The sequence below is a fragment of the Takifugu rubripes genome, unplaced genomic scaffold, assembly GCF_901000725.2.
Source record: "Takifugu rubripes unplaced genomic scaffold, fTakRub1.2, whole genome shotgun sequence".
In the NCBI taxonomy this organism is placed as follows: Eukaryota; Metazoa; Chordata; class Actinopteri; order Tetraodontiformes; family Tetraodontidae; genus Takifugu; species Takifugu rubripes.
In genome coordinates, this window is record NW_021821580.1 from 20056 (window position 1) to 43375 (window position 23320).

The 23320-nt window shown below is 43.7% G+C and overlaps 3 long non-coding RNA genes across 3 annotated transcripts; all 3 read right to left on the reverse strand.

Moving 5' to 3' along the window:
• Nucleotides 1-1248: 1248 nt before the first annotated feature.
• Nucleotides 1249-3584, reverse strand: LOC115248130 (uncharacterized). The gene is made up of 3 exons (XR_003887133.1): nucleotides 3562-3584; nucleotides 1914-2081; nucleotides 1249-1309 (listed from the first exon to the last, which is right to left on the reverse strand). It is a non-coding gene; the product is annotated as an uncharacterized lncRNA (long non-coding RNA).
• A 2673-nt stretch (nucleotides 3585-6257) lies between these two features.
• Nucleotides 6258-7280, reverse strand: LOC115248129 (uncharacterized). Its single transcript, XR_003887132.1, has 3 exons — nucleotides 7229-7280; nucleotides 6849-7022; nucleotides 6258-6317 (listed from the first exon to the last, which is right to left on the reverse strand). It is a non-coding gene; the product is annotated as an uncharacterized lncRNA (long non-coding RNA).
• Nucleotides 7281-12906: 5626 nt separating this feature from the next.
• Nucleotides 12907-15246, reverse strand: LOC115248131 (uncharacterized). The gene is made up of 3 exons (XR_003887135.1): nucleotides 15226-15246; nucleotides 13569-13736; nucleotides 12907-12966 (listed from the first exon to the last, which is right to left on the reverse strand). It is a non-coding gene; the product is annotated as an uncharacterized lncRNA (long non-coding RNA).
• Between the last annotated feature and the right edge of the window lie 8074 nt (nucleotides 15247-23320).

Genomic DNA, 23320 nt, shown 5'->3' on the forward strand with positions numbered 1-23320 from the left:
GTGAAGCCTCGTACTTCTGTGATCCTGTCAACACACGAGGGAGGAATCTGATAGGCTGCTGCAGGTCTGGAGGTGATCCAGATGAGAGCTGAGGGAAGCAGGTTCCCCTGGATGAGGTTCACCAGGAGCACGCCAACGGACGATTCTTGTGTGACATCAGAGATGACCCGATGCTTGTTGAAATCCAGTGAAAATCTGCTTTCATCCAGGCCATCAAAGATGAACAGAAGTTTCCAGACATCTTCTGCTCTGATCTTCTGTAATGTTGGATGGAAAACATGAAGCAGTGAGAGAAGACTGTGCTGCTCATCTCTGATCAAGTTCAGCTCCCTGCATGAGAGCGGAAGCACCAGACTGATGTCTTGGTTCTCCAAACCTTCTGCCCAGTCCAGACTGAACTTCTGCACTGAGAAGGTTTTTCCAACGCCGGCGACACCGTTGGTCAGAACCACTCTGATGTGTCTCTGTTGCTCAGATAAGACTTTGAAGATGTCCTGGCACTTGATTGGAGTGTCCTGGATGTTCTTCTTGGAGGTTCTCTCAAGCTGTCTCACCTCATGTTGTGTGTCCACCTCTTCACTTTGTCCCTCAGTGAGGTAGAGCTCAGTGTAGATCTTGTTCAGCAGGGTTCCACTTCCTGCTTCATTAGTTCCTTCAGTCACATGTTCACATCTTCTCTTCAGACTCATCTTATGACCTTCTATCACCTCCTGCAGATCACCTCCTGAACATAAGTAAACCAATGATTTCCATCTTTAATAAATCATCAACACAACTACAAATTCATGACATCACAAATTAAATCTCATATTGAACAGTTTTACTTTGTTTGGGCTTCATTTCAGCATCTCCAGATCTGCTTCCAGATTGTGAACAAGAGGACTCTCCTGGTGGAGCTGACTGGTCCCAGTTTGATAGGATGTGCTCCCCCCTCTCACTATGAAACACATCTCTATTAGTCCTTTGATTTATAGGATGAAAGAACCTGATCAAGACTCAATATTGTTCCAGCACTTATGTCTGAATTCATCTTTCAGTTTAAACATGATTCTTGTTTCTAATCAACAATATTCACATTAAGTCTGTAACTATATGACTGTCTGAGGTTTAAGTGTTAAACATTTCCAATAATAAACTCACAACCTGCTGCTGTTAATGTGACTAACAGCTGGCACACAAACACATCATCACGCTTTAGTTTTCTTACATTTCCTCTGAACTTCTGAAGTTTATCATTCCACCTTTGGACCGGTCACTCTTCAGGGACACACAGCTGGGCACTGTGGACTCTGCTCTGTCCTCGTCCATCCTGAGGAAACATCAGAAATAGTGATGAGACTGTGATGAAGGTAAATAATCTGGAGAGGTTGGAGTTAAATAATCCCAATTCACTGCATTTTTATCAATCAGGAACATTTCTAATCCATTCTGGATAACAACTGAATCAATAAATCAATGAAGTCTCTGTATCATTTTCATGTTTTCAGAGTTTAAGCTGCTTTTTTTAACTGTTCCCTGCAGTGAGAAAAGAACTGGCACCTTTTCCAGCCCCTCATCCTGCAGCACTGAATGTGCTCTAAAGTTCTTTCCAGAGCAAACGTCTCTGCACTTGCAGCAACATGTTGTAGTCATGGATCCGTGAGGAGAACCGGATACAGGAAACGCCCCCACTTTGATCCCAAAACCCAACTGGTGGCCAACGGTGGTCCGGCAACGACAGGGACGCTGGTCCATCGGGCCCAACAACACTGGTTTTCCACAGGCCAACATGGTGAAAGGACTGTGCACCGTTTCATTTTAAAGAGCTGATGAATTTCATTTTTCACGATAGTAGAGGCTAATACCCACAAAATGATGTTTTGTATGGTTGTGAAATGTTCTAAGGCAGAGTTATGTGGTTCAGAAAACCTTACTTTAAAGGTGAGCCTTGAGGTCCAATACCGAAGTTTTCAGGGTTCCCTTTGGACCAGTTGCTCTTCATGGACACACAGCTGGACACTGTGGACTTTGCTCTCTCTTCCTCTTCCATCACACATTCGCTCATTTTTAAATGTGAGTCTAAACGGTTAAGCAGGAACAGTCTGCTGACACAGAAAAGAAGATTAAAGAACATGATTCTCAGCATGAAGACAAGCAGAGGTCTGTCCAATGACGTATTGTCGGCTCATTCACATCAAAATCTATTATATGATGTCACCCTGTACATCATACATGCCACATATATATTGGAAAACAGTTTTGGGACATCTTAAAAGTTTACACCATGTTAAATATAAAATAGTTGTGGAAAAAATGTTTCTCCTGGGTGTTTCAAAAGGTGCGGTGGCATTAGATGGACGCACACAAATACAAATGAAATCATTCTTTATCTGGTTATGGTTTACAAGAAAACCTAAATTCTTTCAAGATGTCAGTTCTCAACATTAAATTCAACAAATAAGATGAGAATGCATTCAAAACTAAACAGAAATACGTCATCACATCATCAAAGTGGGTCAAATGCAGCATCATCTTCTGTCATCTCAGACAGGATTCCAAGAAGAGGATCTTCATTTTCAACAACGCACCTTGACATCTCATCATGGCTCGTCTGTCAGATTACAAGCAGCTTTTTTGATCAGGCGCATCATGTTTCTCACGAACACATGATGGTGCTGGAAAAAACATCTGTAGCCTGACCTAGAGGTCAAAACTCTGCATGGCGTGCACAGCTACTAGTTGCAGCTGGTGGTTGTGGTGGAGGAGATCCCAAACATATCTAGCAAGCTTGTTTTGGAGCAGAGCTTGTCCACCACCTCTGACCCCACTCATCACAGAAGTCCCACCATATCCATGGCCAGGTGTGTTGGCAGCATTGGAGCCAGCCTCAGGAAAAAGGTGTGTCAATATCTCAGAAGTGATGATCAAGTTGCCACGACCCAACAGAAGTCAAGCAACCCAACATGCTGAATAGAATAGATGACACACAGCAAAGGGCAAAAAACACCCAATTCTGCTCAGACTAATCTGATCTGACCACATGTTCAGGACCAAAAATATCAAAACACCATGGGTTTAGGTTTCCTTTCGTTTTCTTGACTGCTTCATTCAAAACAGAACACATTTCATAAATCCATAATAACAAATTCATATTCCACAAAGAACCAGTTGTTAAAACAATAAAATGGAATGCCTTGATCTCTCCCTCTTTACATACTCTCCTTTTTTAAATAAAGGATTGATTGTCCCCTGGTGGAGGGACAAAGAGAGGAGGCTAAAACTGTCGCGTTTGTGTCCCTCTTTCCGTGGATTTTTCCACTAACTGCAAATAATATTGTCGACTTATTGTGAGTATTAAAATGTGCTTCCTCAGCCTCTAAAATGTTGGCTCAGGGTTAGCGGAAAACGCAGTTAGAGGAAACACGCTACAAAGTTTGATCATCCGTCACAACATTCCCGTCGACCAGCCGCAATGTGCGTCCGAAACACGCGCACGCTCATTGCGCACACGCAGCTTATTAAGCCGCATCTCGCAGCGGAACATTGATTCGAGACGACAGCAGTGAAAGAACCAAATGATACCTGAATATTAGAGGTTTTCCATCAGGGCTCGGTCACTCAAGATGGAGCCCGAAGTTGAGAACTTTCACTTTCGCTTCTTCTTCCTCTACACGTCACGTGTTTGTGTTTTGATCGCGTCATATCCAGCACAGGCGCCTCTCTTCAGAACAATTTGGTCCACGTTTTAACTGAAATACTGGGAAACAACTGGAGTTCGTCTGACAGATGTTCGTTTTTGGGTGCGGAATCAAACTGTGTCAACTTTTTGATCTATAGGATCCCCTCTGGTTCAAAGTGTCCCTATAGGATATTGACAGTACTGACCTTTTGGGGGCTGCACACACCTCTTAATGGTGACGACACCAACGGAGCTGATCCAGATGTCATCAGCTGGCCAGTCTGACTCCAGCTCATTAGGGGAAATTTGCTGATCTGGAGGAGAAGCTTTCAAAACTTGACGGGCTGGGGGGGGATGACTGTAATTTTGGAATCAGCGTGCCAATTTGATTTTTAATCAGAATAATTTAGAATAATTTCAACAGGATATTTTCAAATTGTTCCCCAGTGTAACTTCACCTGAAATTGTGGACTCCAGAATATCACCATTAAATCCATTTAATCACTTAATAGCTGTGGAATTTGAGCCGTGAGAAAAATATCTCTCCATCATGATTTCCAGAATTTTTCATCAATATCTGAGATTCTTCGAAAGCTTCACTGGTGTTGGGTTTTTATTGCTTCTGCTTCATTTTCAGGCGCAGTTCTTTTATTTTTAAATCAAATCAAATCATCTTTATTTGTAATGTCTGTTGTAGTCAAACTTGGTGCTATGCAGAATCCCAGGGCCTGATCCCTAACAATCAACAGGAAAATCAGAGACATCATTCAGTTCATTTTAAAACCCACTACATTAGATATTTTGAATAGCTGGTGCTGGTAATCGGAAGGATAAAACTATTCTGTAAAAATGTATATTTAGCTTTGTGAAATTGTGTAGTATAGGTCAAATAAGAAAACAAGATCAACTGCTGAACCAGTGCAATTTATTTTTAATGTGTTATTCTCCACAAAGAAAGAAAAACCACAAACAACAAGTTTATAGTGGTCCAGTAATGCGCTATAGTCATACACCAGTACAGTTAACAATAACTCATGTTTTCCACCTGCTTTTCCATCTTCAGTGGGAATAATCCAGTGCGTTCTGGGCTTGAACAAAGGTATTAAAAGATGGCTGAATGTCTGAGGTGACTGAAGGACACACTTGGGCTTTTCTCAATAGAGAAGGGGCACGGCACAGTGCAGCAGGTTCTCATCTTTAAATTTACAGTATTCATGGGAGATTTATTTGGTCATTTTGCTTCTTTTTATTTCCTATTTCCCACATTTCTTATTTGTTTTTATTAGATTGCAATAAATCCTATAACATTTACCAGACTGACTAAAGTCAAATGACCTGCGGTTCCCACCGATAGCCGTCATTCTGATGGGTTTTTGCTGGCTGCAGCTGAAATATTCCAATGCTCCATGTCACAGAGACAGTAAATACTAAACCCTAAAGATTCTGAAGGCATTCTGTAAAATAGTAACGTATAATACAGACATTTGAAGAGACAATTAAGAGAATGTTTTCATGCTTATAAGAGTGGCCGAGGAGCCATTTAGAACTTTATAAAGATGCATTGTGTGATACCAGGAACTAATTTAACTTCAAGGCGAAGCTGCTTCTGCTTTGTCGACCATCGACTGATCTCCTGAAAGTCCACCAGCGCTTTTTAAAAACGGAATTTTTCATCTATGGAGGGAGTAGACGGCAGATGTTTCCACAGATGCTCTTCACCAGTGGTCAGTGAGTGACGCAGCAGATGAGCGGGAGGTGACTGGCTTCTACCAGCTACTGACTCAATGTCTCCAGCCCATAGTGTGGATTCTCTACGAGATCAGAAAGCAGCTTCACTCCTGAATCCTGCAGCTGGTTCTGACCCAGGTCCAGTTCTCTGAGATGGGAGGGATTGGACCTCAGCGCCGAGGCCAGAGAGCCACAGCTGATCTCTGATAAGCTGCAGTACCTTAATCTAAATAAAGAAGGGAAACTTTTATAAGGTTATAAGTGAAACCAGTATTAATCTGAAAGGTTAATCAAAGGCATGATCTGTAAATATTTAATTTAGTTACAGGTTAAAAAATGATAGTAATATGTAATTACCACAATTCCAACCTCTCAGGTTTGCACTGTTCCAAAGGAGAATCTATATTGTTCTGGCCCTCACTCTTCCCAGGTTCTCCCACCTCTTTCCCTCCCATCTCATCATGGAGATCCATCTCACCTGTGGCTCATCTTTAAAGGCACAACCTGTCTTAGATGACTTCCTGTCCCCCTCACCATCTCCCTCCTCGTTGGCTGGTGTCTACCAGGCACCCTCACCTAGTTTTGTCTAATTTTGGTTACCATCTGTCGGCTTTTTCATTGTCCTTAAATCAATTTATCATGAATAAGTGGTCCCCGTGTGGCCCTCCCTCCTGAAGGAACTGGGCACAACACACACACTCAGAAAGTGTGAGGACCCTCGGATGGAATAATGGACATTTTTGAGAATGGTGTTTACCTCAGAGTTTCCAGTCGGCAGTTTGGAAAGTGGAGAAAACCACAGAGCCGCTTCACTCCTGAATCCTTCAGCTGGTTCCCACTCAGGTTCAGTTCTCTGAGATGGGAGGGATTGGACCTCAGCGCCGAGGCCAGAGAGCCACAGCTGATCTCTGATAACCTGCATTCCCTTAATCTAAATAAAGAAGGGAAACTTTTATAAGGTTATAAGTGAAACCAGTATTAATCTGAAAGGTTAATCAAAGGCATGATCTGTAAATATTTAATTTAGTTACAGGCTAAAAAATGATAGTAATATGTAATTACCACAATTCCAACCTCTCAGGTTTGCACTGTTCCAGAGGAGAATATATATTGTTCTGGCCCTCACTCTTCCCAGGTTCTCCCACCTCTTTCCCTCCCATCTCATCATGGAGATCCATCTCACCTGTGGCTCATCTTTAAAGGCACAACCTGTCTTAGATGACTTCCTGTCTCCCTCACCATCTCCCTCCTCGTTGGCTGGTGTCTACCAGGCACCCTCACGTAGTTTTGTCTAATTTTGGTTACCATCTGTCGGCTTTTTCATTGTCCTTAAATCAATTTATCATGAATAAGTGGTCCCCGTGTGGCCCTCCCTCCTGAAGGAACTGGGCACAACACACACACTCAGAAAGTGTGAGGACCCTCGGATGGAATAATGGACATTTTTGAGAATGGTGTTTACCCCAGAGTTTCCAGTCGGCAGTTTGGAAAGTGGAGAAAACCACAGAGCAGCTTCACTCCTGGATCCTTCAGCAGGTTCCCACCAAGGTCCAGTTTTCTGAGATGGGAGGGATTGGACCTCAGCGCCGTGGCCAGAGAGCCACAGCTGATCTCTGATAAACTGCAGCGCTCTAATCTGAAAAATGCAGGATGAGGTTATACGGTGCAGGGCTGCATGTTATCTGCGTCAGTACTAAACCTACGTTAGTTCTTAGTTGGGTCAGACCTGAATTCATGATATTACAAGGAATTTTTTTAATGTGGTGCATCACAGCAGTGTTGAGAACAGCCTCACTTCACCATCTTAGCAGCTGGTATATAGGTAGAAAAATGAAGACTGACCTGAGCCTCTCCAGTTTACAGTTTGGACTCTCCAGTCCAGAACAGAGCCGCTTCACTCCTGAATCCTGCAACGTGTTGAAGCTCAGGTCCAGAACCCTCAGATGGGAGTGGTTTGACTTCAGAGCTGAGGCCACAGAATCACAGCTGGTCTCTGATAACCTGCAGTCAATTAGTCTAAAATAACAATTATTTTGAGAGAAGACAAATAAAAATCAACATGTACCAGAGCAAAACACAGCAACAAACCTCTGGTCCTGCACCGGCTTATCTGCCGTATATTCCTATTTTGGGTTCTTTCAGGGCAGTTGGACAAGATCTACAGCGTATGTAAAGTGTGTGTAGGTCAAAATACCTTCCAAGTTTGTGAGACCACATTTCTCAATAGCACTCAACTCTTGTCAGGAGTTGGGACAAAGCGACCCACTCCTGACAGCTTGTGGGCGATGCTGCAGCGACCCTGCAATCCCTACACTCTCTGGTGAAACCAAATCAAAGGTTTTAGACACTGCTGGATGCTGGAAGGGTGGCTATAGTCTGGACGCATCATTCCCCTGACTGCACATTTCTCCAACAATGATTGGCAGCTGGTGTCACTTGTTCTCCAGATGAGAGAAGGAAAGAGAGCCCCCCCACAGTGTGTTTGATTGCCCCACTGCAAGCTCAATGCTGCCAGAAAACATTGCAGGAGCATCAATTCCCCTCAGGGCATCAACAAGGACCTCAGGAAAAGCTGCAGCTGCCACCTACTAGAGACAAGCACACTGAGCTGAGATTCAAAGCCCCCTCCTCCCAAGAGAAGAGCTTGTTTGTTGGAGGCTCTTCTGGGCGATACCTGGTGCCACAGCTCCAGCTCAGCCCGTCTCTGGAGCTGAGGTGGAGCTTAGCAAGTTTCATGGTTCTCCACCACTTCCTCTCGCTGAGGACCTTCTCAGCTGGTGGTTTCTGCTCCATCTTCCAAGTTGAGCAGGTGATACTTCTGCATTCCTGCCACCAGTGTCTCTGCAGAAAGAGTCTTCTCTACTGTTTTATATTATATTGTAGAAAATTAGGATTTTTGGTTGATGTCTTAGATGTTGTTGACTAAGAGCAGGTTTTTCTTTAATAACATAGAAAGATTCGATGAGAAGAGCAAATGTATTATTTTATGAGCTACTTCCACTACTATTATATACACATACTTCCATATTGTCTTAGATTGCAAGCTGCATTTATTGCATCGTTCATAGAAAGTCATATTTGTGAGGAGAAAAACTCCAATAAGGTCATTTTCTTTAATGACCATTACAACAGAAGGAGGCGATGAACAAACAGATTTATATAAAAATGTGTCAAAACTGATGGATGGAAACCTTTTTAAAATGGTTGCATTGTGTAGAATCGGTGTAGAATCAACTTGTTGACTTCTGATTTGGACTCCAATGGAAGTGAGGTGCAACAATTGTGGATGCTGAAAGCTTCAGATCTTCATGAAGGTTTCTGTGGTTGGACTGACCTGCTGCCCCTTTAAGAGGGAGGCAGGTTTGGGCTTCTGGCTGGAATGAAGCCACCTCAGATGAGAATGACTGCAGGCTTTCGGTACCAAGGTTTAACAGGGGGCTCACTTCACACTTGGGCTTTTCTCTTTTTTGGGATGGCTTTTCTCAGGAGAGAAGGGGCATGGCACACTGCAGCAGCTTTCTTTTTGGGGTTTCTAGTTTTCCTTCTGATCTTTAAAAGACAGGAAGAACCATTTTTGATTGGTCTGAATGTTTGGGCGGTTTTGTGGCCAGCCTAAAATAAAACAAGACAAATCTACAACTGATACTTCCTTTCTAGTCATTGATGACCATACTCACATGGGACAGATTTCCACAACCAATTTAATACTGCAAATCTGTCCTGTGTGGTCTTTTTTCTGAGAACTGTAACACTACGTTTATAACAAAGATCAAACATGGAAACATTTATTGTCTAACTAGTTACACCTGGGAAAGTACTGGATCATCTCTGACTGACCTGAGAGTCTCCAGCTCACAGAGAGGATCCTGGAGAAAACCACAGAGCAGCTTCACTGCTGGATCCTTCAGCTGGTTCTCACTCAGGTCCAGAACCCTCAGATGGGAGGGATTGGACATCAGCGCTGAGGCCAGAGAGTCACAGCTGGTCTCTGATAAACTGCAGTGTGACAGCCTGGAAAAGGAATAAATGGGGCAAATAAAAACACATTTCTAAATCTGAAAAAAAGCAGAAAATGTAAAGAAACTTAGAAAAGACCAACAGAGGCCTCCTGACCTGAGCGTCTCCAGTCTGCAGTTTGGATGCATCATTGCAGAAGACAGTAACTTTACGTCGGCATCTGTCAGGCTTTGGTTATCGCTTAAGCTCAGCTCCCGTAGATGAGAAGGGTTTGACGTCATTGCTGAGGCCACAACTTCCCAATGACTCGTTGAAAGAAAACTATCAGACAGTCTGTTGTGTATGAAACAAAAATAGTGAGTCAAACTTTGGGATTTCTCATCAACTTATCTGAGAATCTACCTCAACACAAATGTAGCTCATTTCCTGGAAAAGCTAAATTCAACACCGTAGAGCAACAGTTTGAACGACCATCAGATCTGAAATGCAACTGAATTATTCTCAACATTTGTCTTATTTTAGAACAGCTCATAATTACTCAATATTTAAAATGATTGTAGCAAATGGTTTAAAGAAACGTGCATCTTTTTATCTGTCTATCGGCTCTTTGGATATTTTGCATTTCATCCAATTTGTAGGATCGTGCGTCAAGTCTTAATTCAGCGATCCGATCGATGACATCAGAGTCTCTGGTTGCATCGATTGCCCTCAGCTTCTGTTATATCTGCCTGTTTCCCTTCAAATCATTTTCACTGCACCTTTTGTTGCTAGTGATGAAGTTGCCACCTAACGGGTGTGGAAAGGCTCAAACAACTTTGTGGGTCACATAAAGGCTCCAAACGGAACCGCCACAAAGACCTAAAACACCCATTTAAACCAACGAGGCCGGCTGTTTTTACGTTGAACAAATGAAGCAAAATAGTCACGTGTCATTAGTTAAAATGTGTTTTTCTGTCGTTAGAATACGATGTATACAAACAAACAAAAGTGATTTAATGACATGACAGTAATTTCATGATAGTCAGTTAACTTGTGGCTCCTATTATTCCTGCCTTGTGTTGGTTTGTCTGGATTGACCTTTGAACTTATATCCAGCCAGTGTTGAACATTTCTGGATGAATTGTTGTTGTTTTTAATTTATGGACGCTGCAATGGAGATAAAGAATTGAAGGAATGACCACTGGAGGGGGTATTGCTACCTGACATGATCCACTCGCTTGATTTAAACGCCGATGTCCGGCCCCAAAAATCTTTACTTACACGACCTTCCTGCAGTTCCTCACAGCTGGAATCAGGCGACGTCGTCCCTGCGCTGAGGTGTTGTACTGCTCCAGGTTCAGCTCATCCAGAACCTCCTCTGACATCTGCAGCAGGTAGGCCAGAGCTGAACAGTGGATCTCTGACAGTCTCCTCTTTGATATCTCCCCTGACTTCAGGAACTCTTGGATCTCCTGATGGACTGACTGATCCTTCATCTCCATCAGACAGTGGAAGATGTTGATGCTTCTGTCTGGGGAGATTCCACCACTGTTCACCTTCAGGTTGTAGAGGACATTCTGGATGGTTTCTGGGTGGCTGTTCCTCTGATCCAACAGTCCACCCAAGATCCTCTGATTGGACTCCAGAGAGAGACCATGAAGGAAGCGAACAAACAAGTCCAGGTGGCCATTTTCACTTTTGAGAGATTTCATTAGTGCTCTCCTGAGGAAGTAATCAAGAGATGTGACTGGTTCAGAATATTCTAGGAACTGATTTATAACCACTGTGTCTTTCCAGGTGTAACGGTGGAACATGTAGACGGCAGCCAGAAACTCCTGAACGCTCAGATGAACAAAGCAGTAGACTGATTTCTGGAAGATCACACTCTCTCTCTTGAAGATCTCTGTACAAACTCCTGAGTACACCGACACCTCGGAGACGTCCAGTCCACATCGCTCCAGGTCTTCTGAGTAGAACATGATGTTTCCTTTCTCCAGATGTTCAAATGCCAGCCGACCCAACTTCAGAAGGAGTTTTTTATCAGCCTTAATCAGTTCCTCTGGTCTCTGCTTTCCTCCATACTTCTGCTTCTTCCTCTTTATCTGAACCCTCAGGAAGTGTGAGTAGAGGTCAGTCAAGGTTTTGGGCAGCTCTCCTTTCTGGTCTCTGGTCATCATGTCCTCCAGAACTATAGCAGTGATCCAGCAGAAAACTGGGATCAGACACATGATGTGGAGGCTCCTGGAGGCCTTGATGTGTGAGATGATTCTCTTGGACAGATCTTCATCAGTGAACCTCCTCCTGAAGTACTCCTCCTTCTGGGAGTCAGTGAAGCCTCGTACTTCTGTGATCCTGTCAACACACAAGGGAGGAATCTGATAGGCTGCTGCAGGTCTGGAGGTGATCCAGATGAGAGCTGAGGGAAGCAGGTTCCCCTGGATGAGGTTCACCAGGAGCACCTCAACTGACGATACTTGTGTGACATCAGAGATGACCTGATGCTTGTTGAAACCCAGTGAAAATCTGCTTTCATCCAGGCCATCAAAGATGAACAGAAGTTTCCACACAGTCAGATCTTCTGCTCTGATCTTCTGTAATGTTGGATGGAAAACATGAAGCAGTGAGAGAAGACTGTGCTGCTCATCTCTGATCAAGTTCAGCTCCCTCCATGAGAGCGGAAGCACCAGACTGATGTGTTGGTTCTCCAAACCTTCTGCCCAGTCCAGACTGAACTTCTGCACTGAGAAGGTTTTTTCCAACGCCGGCGACACCGTTGGTCAGAACCACTCTGATGTGTCTCTGTTGCTCAGATAAGACTTTGAAGATGTCCTGGCACTTGATTGGAGTGTCCTGGATGTTCTTCTTGGAGGTTCTCTCAAGCTGTCTCACCTCATGTTGTGTGTCCACCTCCTCACTTTGTCCCTCAGTGATGTAGAGCTCAGTGTAGATCTTGTTCAGCAGGGTTCCACTTCCTGCTTCATGAGTTCCTTCAGTCACATGTTCACATCTTCTCTTCAGACTCATCTTATGACCTTCTATCACCTCCTGCAGATCACTTCCTGAACATAAGTAAACCAATGATTTCCATCTATAATAAATCATCAACGCAACTACAAATTCATGACATCACAAATTAAATCTCATATTGAACAGTTTTACTTTGTTTGGGCTTCATTTCAGCATCTCCAGATCTGCTTCCAGATTGTGAACAAGAGGACTCTCCTGGTGGAGCTGACTGGTCCCAGTTTGATAGGATGTGCTCCCCCCTCTCACTATGAAACACATCTCTATTAGTCCTTTGATTTATAGGATGAAAGAACCTGATCAAGACTCAATATTGTTCCAGCATTTATGTCTGAATTCATCTTTCAGTTTAAACCTGATTCTTGTTTCTAATCAACAATATTCTCATTAAGTCTGTAACTATATGACTGTCTGAGGTTTAAGTGTTAAACATCTCCAATAATAAACTCACAACCTGCTGCTGTTAATGTGACTAACAGCTGCCACACAAACACATCATCACGCTTTAGTTTTCTTACATTTCCTCTGAACTTCTGAAGTATATTAGTCCATATTTGGAGTGGTCACTCTTCAGGGACACCCAGCTGGGCACTGTGGACTCTGCTCTGTCCTCGTCCATCCTGAGGAAACATCAGAAATAGTGATGAGACTGTGATGAAGGTAAATAATCTGGAGAGGTTGGAGTTAAATAATCCCAATTCACTGCATTTTTATCAAACAGGAACATTTCTAATCCATTCTGGATAACAACTGAATCAATAAATCAATGATGTCTCTGTATCATTTTCATGTTTTCAGAGTTTAAGCTGCTTTTTTAACTGTTCCCTGCAGTGAGAAAAGAACTGGCACCTTTTCCAGCCCCTCATCCTGCAGCACTGAATGTGCTCTAAGTTCTTTCCAGAGCAAAACGTCTCTGCACTTGCAGCAACATGTTGTAGTCATGGATCCGTGAGGAGAACCGGATACAGGAAACGCCCCCACTTTGATCCCAAAACCCAACTGGTGGCCAACGGTGGTCCGGCAACGACGGGGACGCTGGTCCATCGGGCCAACAACACTGGTTTTCCACAGGCCAACATGGTGAAAGGACTGTGCACCGTTTCATTTTAAAGAGCTGATGAATTTCATTTTTCACGATAGTGGAGGCTAATACCCACAAAATGATGTTTTGTATGGTTGTGAAATGTTCTAAGGCAGAGATATGTGGTTCAGAAAACCTTACTTTAAAGGTGAGCCTTGAGCTCCAATACCGAAGTTTAAAGGGTTCCCTTTGGACCTGTCGCTCTTCATGGACACACAGCTGGACACTACGGACTCTGCTCTCTCTTCCTCTTCCATCACACATTCGCTCATTTTTAAATGTGAGTCTAAACGGTTAAGCAGGAACAGTCTGCTGACACAGAAAAGAAGATTAAAGAACATGATTCTCAGCATGAAGACAAGCAGAGGTCTGTCCAATGACGTATTGTCGGCCTCATTCACATCCAAATCTATTAATGAGGTCACCCCTGTACATCATACATGCCACATATATATTGGAAAAAAGTTTTGGACATCTTAAAAGTTTACACCATGTTAACATAAAATAGTTGTGGAAAAAATGTTTCTCCTGGGTGTTTCAGAAGGTGCGGTGGCATTAGACGGACGCAACACAAATACAAATTAAATCAGTTTTTATCTGGTTATGGTTTACAAGAAAACCTAAATTCTTTCAAGATGTCAGTTCTCAACATTAATTCAACAAATAAGATGAGAATGCATTCAAAACTAAACAGAAATACGTCATCACATCATCAAAGTGGGTCAAATGCAGCATCATCTTCTGTCATCTCAGACAGGATTCCAAGAAGAGGATCTTCATTTTCAACAACGCACCTTGACATCTCATCATGGCTCGTCTGTCAGATTACAAGCAGCTTTTTTTGATCAGGCGCATCATGTTTCTCACCAACACATGATGGTGCTGGAAAAAACATCTGTAGCCTGACCTAGAGGTCAAAACTCTGCATGGCGTGCACAGCTACTAGTTGCAGCTGCTGTTGTGGCGGAGGAGATCCCAAACATATCTAGCAAGCTTGTTTTGGAGCAGAGCTTGTCCACCACGTCTGACCCCACTCATCACAGAAGTCCCACCATATCCATGGCCAGGTGTGTTGGCAGCATTGGAGCCAGCCTCAGGAAAAGGTGTGTCAATATCTCAGAAGTGATGATCAAGTTGACACAACCCAACAGAAGTCAAGCAACCCAAACATGCTGAATAGAATAGATGACACACAGCAAAGGGCAAAAAAACACCCAATTCTGCTCAGACTGATCTGATCTGACCACATGTACAGGACCAAAAATATACAAAACACCATGGGTTTAGGTTTCCTTTCGTTTTCCTTGACTGCTTCATTCAAAACAAAAACACATTTCATAAATCCATAATAACAAATTCATATTCCACAAAGACCCCCAGTTGTTAAAACAATAAAATGGAATGCCTTGATCTCTCCCTCTTTACATACTCTCCTTTTTTAATAAAGGATGGATTGTCCCCCTGGTGGAGGGACAAAGAGAGGAGGCTAAAACTGTCGCGTTTGTGTCCCTCTTTCCGTGGATTTTTCCACTAACTGCAAATAATATTGTCGACTTATTGTGAGTATTAAAATGTGCTCTCCTCAACCTCTAAAATGTTGGCTCAGGGGTTAGCGGAAAACGCAGTTAGAGGAAACACGCTACAAAGTTTTGATCATCCGTCACAACATTCCCGTCGACCAGCCGCAATGTGCGTCCGAAACACGCGCACGCTCATCGCGAACACGCAGCTTATTAAGCCGCATCTCGCAGCGGAACATTGATTCGAGACGACAGCAGTGGAAAGAACCAAATGCTACCTGAATATTAGAGGTTTTCCATCAGGCTCGGTCACTCAAGATGGAGCCCGAAGTTGAGAACTTTCACTTTCGCTTCTTTCTTCCTCTACACGTCACGTGTTTGTGGTTTTGACGCGTCATATCCAGCACAAGCGCTCTCTTCAGAACAATTTGGTCCACGTTTTTAACTGAAATACTGGGAAACAACTGGAGTTCGTCTGACAGATGTTCGTTTTTGGGTGCGGAATCAAACTGGGTCAACTTTTTTGATCTATAGGATCCCCTCTGGTTCAAGTGTCCCCTATAGGATATTGACAGTTCTGACCTTTTGGGGGCTGCACACACCTCTTAATGGTGACGGCACCAACGGAGCTGATCCAGTTGTCATCAGCTGGCCAGTCTGACTCCAGCTCATTAGGGGAAATTTGCTGATCTGGAGGAAGAAGCTTTCAAAACTTGACGGGCTGGGGGGGAATGACTGTAATTTTGGGAATCAGCGTGCCAATTTGATTTTTAATCAGAATAATTTAGAATAATTTCATCAACAGGATATTTTCAAATTGTTCCCCAGTGGAGCTGCCAACTGAATATGGTGACCTGCTCCTACACACAGAAATCCGATGGCTCAGCAGGGGACGGATTCTGCTTCCTTCTTTTGTCCCTTTTGAGTGAAATAAAAGAGTTCATGCAGTCCAGAGGGGAAGACGCCGCGCTGCTGGAGGACACTGACTGGACACTGGACCTTGCATTTTTAACGGACATTACTGGGAAACGGAACAGTTTGAACTGGGAGCTGCAAGGCAAAGGTGAGACTGTTGTTGAGAGGATCAGTGCTGTAAATGCATCTAAAGCCAAGATGAACATTTTCTCTATGCATTTACAGACAAAAGGTGCTGCACTTCCCCTCTGTGCAGATGGTGCTGAGAGACAACGCTTCTGCATGTGAGGCTTTGGACTAAAAGCGCAGAAAAGTGCTCTCAGCTCATAAAAAGACTTGGGCAAGAGTTTGAGAACAGGTTTTGGGACCTGGATCAGCTTGAGCCAGTGTGTCCTTCATTCTAACCCTTTCATGAACGTGGACATATCATGCATTGCTCAGCAGTTCAGTGCAACCTTCAGCCTGGATGCTGCACAGATGCTAATTGAAATTGGAACATTGTGAAATGAGCTGCAGCTCAAAGCCTCTCAGGCTGCACCAAACTTTGGTGCCTTGTTGACACAGAAAAAGTACAGTGGTGTATGGAGCTCCAGCTTATGTCATTAGAATCTACATGATTCAGTTTATTCATGCTTTTAGTGCTCTTTTGACTGAATTTTACCAGGTAAAAATGTACCTTTTCTGCCCCAATAAAAGAGTTCCTCTGTGTTCTAAGAGTTTAAAGAAATGCATTTAAAAAACCTTAAAAGGAGGCCAGATTTCCTCCAAAAGCCTGGTGTGACCAGCAAGTCTGGCTACATTTAGTTATTGATGAGCTCTTTTTCTGTGATATCTGCCATTTTAAGTCCTAAAAAGCTATTTAAGGGTCCGTTTTCCTTCCACTTCTCAATCACCGACGTGTCCAACTTCACAGGATTTAAACTTAACAGAAAATATAAGGACTCATCAACTTTATTTATACCCAAAATTACATAATTTTCATTACATAAACTTCCTCATGCCAAATATTTCGACAGTATGATATTAAAATATTAGCATTACACAAATGTAATTTAACTTATGCCAAAATGTACATGTAAAAATGTTTTGATCCTCAGTCACATAACACAAAGCAGATCAACACATAAGGAAACACAGTAAAGTTTCAAATTTTAAAAAATATCAAATCTAAATGTGGCGGGGTGGGGAGAGGTGTATCGGTCGACGACAAACGCCACCTGGGGAAATTTCACCCCAGGAATTAACCGGGATCGGGCACACGCAGATAAGGTTCTATTCCCGAGGCAGAGGACAAGAGAATTGAGGGTTACGCACTACGATTTTATTAAATCCAATACACAACAAAATAATAACTTGGCGGTCTAAAAGTCAAACAAAAGGGGTGGACAGGGCTGGGGCCCCCACCGGCAGGTAAACTCAATTAGGGGAGATAAACAAACTAAAAACACCCGTAACCAAAACTACACACGAGGGGTGAGGAAAACGCCCTCCACCAGGGGTTGGTCCCCGCCGTGGCCCGCAGCACCTGTCCACAAAGAGAGAACAATTAAAGTTCCAGCGGTAACAATGACGCGACGATCACACACGCACACACACCTCACACAGACAGGCAATAAATTGTGACCAACAAGAAACGAACAGAAACAAAACCTAAAAAAGTAAATGCCAGTTGATACGATTTACGCACAATGTTAAGAATCTAAAATGACAGCAACAGCTCCGTGGGTCGCCTCGGTGGCACCCACTACGTCTCAGCCCCGTCCCCCGAGCGAAGGGGGGCGAGAGAGAGAGAGCGAACAGGAGAGAGTCCCGAAAGCGGGGACTGAGCCAAAGCAGCAGTGGGTCCAGTACGCGAGATAGTCCGTGCCGACTGTGTTTGGTGGCGCCACCACTCCGTGAAGGGTTCCCGCTGGGGCCACGCGACCCACTGACGCCAGCCGGCAGCCACCTGCAGCAAGAACAGCCCCATTAACATTTATCAACCGAGTGGGGGAGTCAGTGACGCGCATTGCTGCGCCTTACCTGCCCAGTGCCGACTAGCGCGCACGCCCTTACGGCAAAGCTTTGTGAACAGTTTCTGTTGGTCGAACCGCCCAGATCAGCCGCAACCCCGCCGTCCCGTCGAAGGGGGAAAACAACTAAAGCCACCTGGAGGCAGTGCCTTATATAAACCTTTTCTCCCCACCCACCAATTAAGGCACTACCTCCATAGGGCACCTGTTCGAAGGGGCAGGCCACGCCCTGCCACATCAATATATTCACAACAAATAAGCATAAAAATTAAATTGAGAATCTGTGACTGTGTACTTTTGCAATCCCTTGCTTATTCTAAGATTATTTCTTTTTCTTATTTTAATTATGCCGTTTTTAGAATAGTTTATGGGTTGAAGCCAGAACCTCTGAACGGAGGCAAAGCTTGACATGTGGAAAATGGGTGAGCTTCTTAATCACAGAAGAGGAATTTAAAGTCTTGTTTAATGTGAAGAGGGATAAATAATTAAACTATTAGACTATTTAGACACTTTCAGCCTCAGCTGTATCGTTTTATTTATTTATTTTTATATTATTTTACAAAAAGCATCTTTACTCTTTGGCCCCATCTACTGTCTGTTTGTGTGTCTAATTTGATTCCAGCTGGTTGTGTTAGCTTTACCTGCGCAGAGGTTCCTGCTACAATCAGGAAACAAACTCCACTTGTTTATTCTCAGTCTGCTGATAAAATCTATTCTTGTTCTCCTAAGCTGCAGAAAGCAGCAGTGGGCCTGACTTCATGCTGCACCTACAAACCTGAGAATGGAGCCGAGCTTTATTGCTAAACAGGATTTGGGTTTTTTTGTCCGTGCTAAATGGAAAGTGTTTGTCCTTTGGTGGTCCAACAGGACCACGATTTGGATGGATGGATGATTTGATGTTATTGATAATAAAAACAGCTGAAAATGGAAGCGGAGATGTTTCAGAGCACCAGAGTTCAGAAAGAGTTTCTAATCAAACACCGCCTGCATCTTTCAAAATATGGTTTCAACCCCTTTAACATGATCAAATAGTCATAACAATGAACAAGTATCACGTGTCCTGTTATTTATACATGAATTCGTTATGTTTAATACATTTCCGTGTGTGTACAACCACCTCCTCAGCAACGATGCCCAATTCAACGTGGCCTACTACTGCAACGTTCTGGTGGATTCAACAGGTCTCTGCTACTGGTTACCACCCGCCATCTTCAGATCGTCCTGCTCCATCAGCGTCAAATATTTCCCCTTTGACTGGCAGGACTGCACGCTCAAATTCACGTATGCACGGGCAGGATTTTTCATTGTTGTTTGAAACGCAGACAAACTCTGACATGATGTTTTAAACTGAGCTGAGTCAAGATTTTATAGAATCTAAACACATATGAGAGGAGAAAAAGGTGCAAAAATAAAATGCACGGTGCAGCTAAACTCTCCCAGTAGGAAAAGAGGCTTTTTAAATTCTGAACTGCATTTCCCATGTTGCCTTGCAGCTCTCTAACGTACAATGCCAAAGAGATCAGGTTGCTCCTGAAGGAAGACATAGTCATTGAAACCAAGTGGACGGTTGAATGGATCATTATATATCTTTTTTTTATTTTTTAAAATTGAGCGGATGCGGCTTATATACAGGTGCGGCTTATAGTCCGGAAAATACGGACAATATAATTAATATTATGCACAAGCTTTTCAGAACGCAGTGAGGACTGAAGCTACATTTTAGATGAGTTATGTTTACGTTGGCCTTTTTCTCCCACATTTCACTAAAGCTGCAGCAGAAAAGGCCAAAAGACCTGGAAAACAGAGCCGGCCAGCGTCTGCACACAAGTCCGTCAGACGCACCGCTCCATCGTCGACGGCAAGATCGCCGTCTGATCCACACATCGAGGTGACTCTTTGCTCCATGTCCTGGGGACGCCACACTAAAGTGTGCCAATACGAAAACTTACACTAAAACGCTGGTTATATTCAAGGTTCCGGTAGCGGCTCCCGAGAGGACGACCGCCGTGATGGATGCAGCACCTCAGCCCTGGCGGCCCACAGCAACATCAGAAACACAACCGAAGGTAATCCATTAAAAACAAGCTCAAGTTTGAGTATTCAGTGACTATATATCGGCTGCCGGATACAATCGTGTGTTTTCTTATTAGGTGACATACGAGGGATGGCACAAAATGTGGGAGTCTGCTCCCAATGGGCTCCCACAGGCTGATGTTGCATGGCTGAAAGAGGATGAAACCAATGAACTCTTCCAGAGGGCTGCATCCTTTCAGGACAAACATGGAAAGATGAAGTGGAGGAAGGTCCTGAAGGATGACAGGATGTGGTTTCAGCCTGTGGTTTCAGGCATACTGTCCAAACAGCAAAAAGTCATCATCTCCAGGACTTGAAGGCCAGACTTTTGACACTTTTGCAGACTTTCAAAGGGCTGTGGACATTCTTCTGGGACCTCATTTCCAGGTGTAAGCAAAGAAAATTGGAGTGTTTTATTGACTGCACTTGACAATAAATGCTTCTTTGTACTTGACAATAAGTTAAAACTAATAAAATAAGGCTGTCGACAGGTCATGGCCACTGCTTTTTCATTTTTATTTTGTAGCACTCATTGGGAAATTAAGTGTTCTTGCTCTTCAGTGTCACCTGGGTGGGGGCACCTCTCTTTAATCAGTCAGTGCTTTATTAATTTCCAAACATAGGACGCCTCCATTTCCAAGACACCTGGCAAAGTCTTCTGGGCCACCACAATGTAGGAACCTGCAAGGGACCAATGACAGCATCATCGCTGTTTTTCTTGCACGACAAATGTTATTCCTCAACTACAGCAAGCAACAACAGGCCTATCTTCCCTTTATTTATCTTCCCTCCGCCATCTTTTCAATTTCTCGAGGCAGAAATCACAGGACACATGTGGAGCATCTCCTAATGTGGCACCAGGCTGGCTGCATTGCGGCCTTACAGAAGTAAAGGCATGCACAGAATAGATACAGGCTTCAGATACTACAGTGGGCAATATTCCTTAAAGCTCGAGAGGTGAAGCCTGCATTTGCCACCAAGGTCATTGCATGCTGCACCATTCTTCACAATGTGTGCTTGTGGAATGGTGACAGCATGGAACCCTCAGAAGAGGCGCTTGGGTCAGATGACATTGGTCAAATGCAGGCAGACCTGCAATGTGGAGAGCAAATTCGGAGCAGACTGACTGCTGCCCTGTCAGCACCAACCCACCTCCCACCAGCTCTCTATGAACATGATTGCATTTAGGACTGGTCTTTATCCAGAATTTTGGAGCTTGACGTCTGTTCAACCTGGCTGCCATCATAAAGTCTTTTTTCTGGCAGGTTCCATTTAATTTGAATATTTTTTTGGGTTCCATTTTTGTAAATATGTATTTCAAAATCATAATAGGATAAATGCAACTTGTTTCTATATATGCAAGTGTGTGTTTTTGTAAATAGTTTTGGTTTCAAAATCAAAAATTGTACCAATTAAATTTAAACTTTGAATAAAGCATTTGTTATCAACCATATGATGCCAAGAAAGCAATCTTTGATGGAAGTTAACTTAAACAATTTAATACATTCTTTTTTACGTTTTATCTACGAGTTTCTGTAACAGATTTACAAGTCTCTCCTCCCTGGCTTCCTCTCTTGTTGCCCTTTCCTCGGCCCTCTCCAGCAGCTCAAGGACCCTATCGCACCGCTGGCGCTGGCGTGGTGCTGGCCCTGGTTCCTCCTCCTCTGTCCCTGACTCTCCATCAGGTCTATTTGGGACTGAATCTGTGGAGCCTGACTCAGAAAATGAATGGCTCTTCCCCCAGGCTGAGGCAATGAGGCATGGGGGCCGAATGGAGGGCCTGCCACCTATTGCCTGATCCATGAGAGGGAACTATTCGCTATCTGAAGTACGTACAAAGTGAATCAGCTGTACCATTGGTTAGCGGCTGCTAACTTTCTAACTGAAGAAAAGGACATTGTGGCAGACTACGTCCGATGGTATGTTATTGACCGCAACTCATCTGTAATTGACAGGTAAGTTAAATTTTCATTTGTTTTTTGTCGTTCCACCGCCAAAAAAAATGAAATTTGCTTGAAATGTCTCATGGCATGTATATCTATGGTGTTACAACTGCTAGCCTATATGATGTCTGTCTCTCCATTCTCTGCCTTATGCTAATCTATAAATACTCAACATAACAACCAAATATAATCTTATAAGCTAATAAAATATATAAACTTAAGATAATACAATTTAGATAGTTTAATTGGTTGTTGCTGTTGGCACTACACAGCAGTGAAAGTGTTTGTGTTCACGTTGTAGATTCAAAGATGGCCTTTCAGCCCTTCAGTTTCTGACAGCACTACAGCAACACCCTTCTTTGCTGACCCCAGTTCTCTGCCACTCTGAAAAGCGACTCACTGGCTTTGACATTGAGACTCTTTACACCTGACGTCAGCCCTGCAGGGAGCAACAGGAGACAAAAAGAAAGTGTAATCTTGGCCTACTGGGCAGACTATCTCCTTGACTGTGAAGGTTTGTTTTGTTTTTTGTTATAACTACCATGTACTGTAGATCTACCTGAACATTTTTTCTTTGCAGAAGGCGAGGCTGCTCTGTCTGTGAAAGACGTTTTTGTTATGAGCGGTTGTATCAGGACCCGAAAGCAGGCAGAACACAGTGGCGAGGCAGGTTCGTCACGCTGGCGTTAAGAGTCTGGAGAGAGGTCCAGATGTCGGTAAGGAGCTGGTCGTGTTGACCCAGCAACCGACCCTGAGCCTCCAATGTACGGCGCACTGCGTCCTGATCCGCCGGATCCATGTTGGTTGGCGTGTAATGTTACGAGCGGTTGTATCAGGACCCGAAAGCAGGCAGAACATAGTGGCGTATCGTTTTCCAAGAAGCTTTATTAAAGTTTATAGAACGTTGAGCAACTCAAAAAGGCGTGGAGACCACGACTCAGTTCTTCATCAAAACAGGGAATGTAAACTTACGACAAAAATCCCGAGCGGGGTCAAAAGCAGTCCACGAAGGATAAAGACAAACAATAATCCGATAACCGGGTTCAAAAGTTATCCACGAAGAAAAAGTCTCACGATAGTCCAGGAGGGTATAGCCGGGGTATTCCGAAACAGACAAGACACGCCAACGCTGGCCACCCGTGAGAACAGTCCATAAATAGGTGGCTTGATTACCGATCATCTGCAGGTGCACCAGTCCCCGGCACCACCTGCGGCTGAGGCATGGCTCCACCACGCCCCCCGCAGGAGAAACCCTGCAAAAGAGTTCCCAAAAACTGGGAACCAGACAGTTTTGATGTTTGCCACAGGGCTGACATCACTTCCTCCTTCTGGGTTGGAACCGTTGCCAAAAATTGAGTTCCTGGATGGCTCTCCATTCCCAATGTCAAATACTTGTTCTAACTTGTTGAAATTACCACTCCTGGATTCCT